The sequence below is a fragment of the Hyperolius riggenbachi genome, chromosome 2 (assembly GCF_040937935.1).
Source record: "Hyperolius riggenbachi isolate aHypRig1 chromosome 2, aHypRig1.pri, whole genome shotgun sequence".
Classification (NCBI taxonomy): Eukaryota; Metazoa; Chordata; class Amphibia; order Anura; family Hyperoliidae; genus Hyperolius; species Hyperolius riggenbachi.
In genome coordinates, this window is record NC_090647.1 from 192,165,030 (window position 1) to 192,168,620 (window position 3,591).

Below are 3,591 nucleotides of genomic sequence, written 5' to 3' on the forward strand. Positions count from 1 at the left end.
TAGTTATCTACAACAGAAAAGGAATCTTGCCTTTCAGAAATAACATTTACATGAAAATATTAATAAGCAAGTTGCTACATGAGAGGAGGAACATCACAAGTCCACCTCTTATTTCAGCATCTCTAAAGTAAACCAGAGATGATTGGAAGCAGTAAAAAAAGGTGCATATGGCTAATGGACAAAAAAGGCGCCACCATAGACTGCAGTGCAAAATATAGGCTATTGGGCGCCCGACAGGAAATTTGGGCGCCCAAGAAATAGTGATTGCGGGGATCGTGTTAACAAAAGTTTTTGTTTACAGAATAAGGTTTATTACAAATATAATTGACAAATCCATTTTGACTTTGAGTTTTACTTATTTTTCGCTTTCAGGTGGGTGGTTAGGCACCACCAGGGGGGTGGTTAGGCTTAGGCATATCCGGCATAATGTTTTACATTACAACTTATAATTTTGGCTACATCCCACGTCCTTTTGTCCACGTGCCCTTTTTTGATGCACGCGAGATGATTGAATCTGAAGATTCAATACTTACCCGGGGCTTTCTTTAGCCCAGTGATGGCTAACCTTGGCACTCCAGGTGTGGTGGAACTACAAGCCCCATGAGGCATTGCAATACTCTGACAGCTCTAAGCATAACTCGGTGAGGCAGAGGCATGATGGGATTTGTAGTTTTGTCAGAGCTGGAGTGCCAAGGTTAGCCATCACTGCTGTATTCCCATAAACACGTGCTAGTCCCACACCGTCCTGCAGCGGTCTGCCATTCAGTCGCAATCACTCCTCACTCGCAAAAACAGGCCGCTGTAAGACGCAAGCAGCTGGCCAACATCTGCAGACTGATAGTGACTCCTGGCAACCCGGGAGTGAGCTGTGGGGATTCCTTAGGTAAGAAAGAGGGAAGTCAGAGGAGAACGGGGGAGCGATGGGCATCAGCACAGCTCCCCCTAAATGCCTGCTCCCCCGTTTCTCCAAACATTTTCACATCAAGGTCACTTAACTGTGATGTACATGTCCTCCCCCACCCCACCCCTCCCCTCTCAAAAAAAAAAAAAAGTTAATATGACAATAATAAAACACAATACATATAGAAATAAAGAAACACACACACAACAAAAAAAAACTTGTTTGCACCTATCTACAGAGTAGGCGTATATTTACATAAAGGCGAGAAAGGACGACGGCAGGCATATTGAAAGTACATTGAGACACTATTCGGAAGTGTGTGTGTGGCGGGGGGGGGGGGGGGGGAGGTTGTAAAACACGTCTACTGATAAGTGCTATACCATAATGGCATGATGAAAATAATTTAAAAGACACAGTTTGAAACTATCTATACTTTTGAGTTGAGTGTGTGTATGGGGCTTCAGAGTACTGCTGCCGCCTGCTAGCTCCTCCGCCAATACTTAGTTAATTATGGCTGCCATTATAGCTGCAGGGCCCTGGGGAGCGGGGGGAGCAGGCAGAATGGAGCAGGGTCGACGCTGCGGGGGCCACAGCAGAGGTCAGGGCCCTGGGGCAAATGCCCCCTTTGCCTCTATGGTAGCGCCGGCCCTGGAGTCCACATATGTTGGGCAAGAAATGCAATGCCATACTAAAACATGCAATTTGTTAATATCATTACACATTTACCTCTAGTTCATCTTCATTTGGCTCCACAAGAATGCTATCTTCGTCCTGATCCATGATGTTTTCGTCAATTTCATCTTCCTCCACATTTGACAACACCTCACTAGAGATGGCCCGAACGGTTCGCCGGCGAACGGGAAATGGCGAACTTCCGGGGTTCGCGATCGCGGAAAACCGCAAACTTTTCCGAAAGTTCGATTCGCCCCCCATAATGCATCATTAGGGTCAACTTTGACCCTCTACATCACAGTCAGCAGGCACATTGTATCCAATCAGGCTACACTCCCTCCTGGAGCCCAACCCCCCTTATAAAAGGCAGGCAGAGTCAGGCATTGGACTCACTCGTGTGCCTGCAGTAATAAGAGAAGGGAGAGCTGCTGCAGAGAGAGCTATAGGAAAAGCTTAGTTAGGCTCTTGTAGGCTTGTTAGCTTGCTCCTTGCTGATTCTTATTGCTAAAAAAGCACCCCTCAACAGCTCTTTTGAGAGCTAATCTTGTTCTTGTGATCTAATTTTTTTTGTGTGTGTCCCAGAGACACTTGTGTTGCATAGACAGCCTTGGTAATTCCTACTGTGCCACTGCCAGGCCCAGCACATTCAGTGACTACCTGTGTGTGTGACAGGCAGCTGCACATTTGTAATCCCAATCACTGCACCTGTTCACTGTTCAGTGCACCTACCTACCTATACCTACGTGAGCGCATACATTGTTAATACCACCAGTCATTGCACCTGTTCAGGGTACATGTGTGTGTGTGTGTGTGACAGGCAGTTGCACATTTGTAATCCCAATCACTGCACCTGTTCACTGTTCAGTGCACCTACCTACGTGAGCGCATGCATTGTTAATACCACCAGTCATTGCACCTGTTCACGGTACCTGTGTGTGTGTGTGTGTGTGTGTGTGTGTCAGGTGCAAATTTGTAATTCCAATCACGGCCGTGCATACCTGTAACCTGTTCAGTGCACCTACGTGAGCGCAAGCAGTGTAATATACCACCAGTCATTGCAACTGTTCACGGTACCGGTGTGTGACAGGTGCATATTTGTAATTCCAATCACTGCGCCTGTTCACTGTTTAGTGCACCTACCTACCTACGTACGTGAGCGCAAGCAGTGTAATATACCACCAGTCATTGCACCTGTTCACGGTACCGGTGTGTGACAGCTGCACATTTGTAATACCAATCCCTGCATACCTATTTACTGCACCTGTGTGACCGCACGCTGTTTAGTACACCAGTCCGTGCATACCTGTTAACTGCACCTGTGTGACAGCTACACATTGTATTGTAATACCAGTCACTGCTACCTGTTCACTGCACCTGTGTGACCGCACGCTGTTTAGTATACCAGTCCGTGCATACCTGTTCACTGCACCTGTGTGACAGCTGCACATTGTATTGTAATACCAGTCACTGCTACCTTTCACTGCACCTGTGTGACTGCACATTGTATTAGTCAAGTAGTGCATACCTTTCACTTCATCCCCCATATGGACAAAACAACAGGCAGAGGCAGAGCCAGAGACAGACCCAGAGGCAGGTCACCCAGCAGGTCTGTTCGAGGTCATGCTGACGTGATTTCGTGCGGCCCTGGCCCAAAGTACAGTGCTCAGAAGAAGGCACATCCCATTAACTCACAAGATTGTCAGGACGTGGTTGACTATTTAACACAGAACACCTCATCTTCCACATCCCCCAGCGTAACTCCAAGTACCACATCCGCTACATTTGACACTTCGCAGGAGTTATTTGATGGGGAAATCACTGATTCACAACCATTATTGTTACAACAAGATGAAGGCGCTAAGCAAGTTACACCACCTCATATGTCTGAGTTTGGCGACACTATGGACGTAAGGTGTGAGGAGGAGGATGATGAAGTACCTGCTGTTGGTGCAGTTTTGGAGGTGTCTGATACAAGCAAAGCTTTGGAGGATGATTATGATGATGATACTGCCATGGAT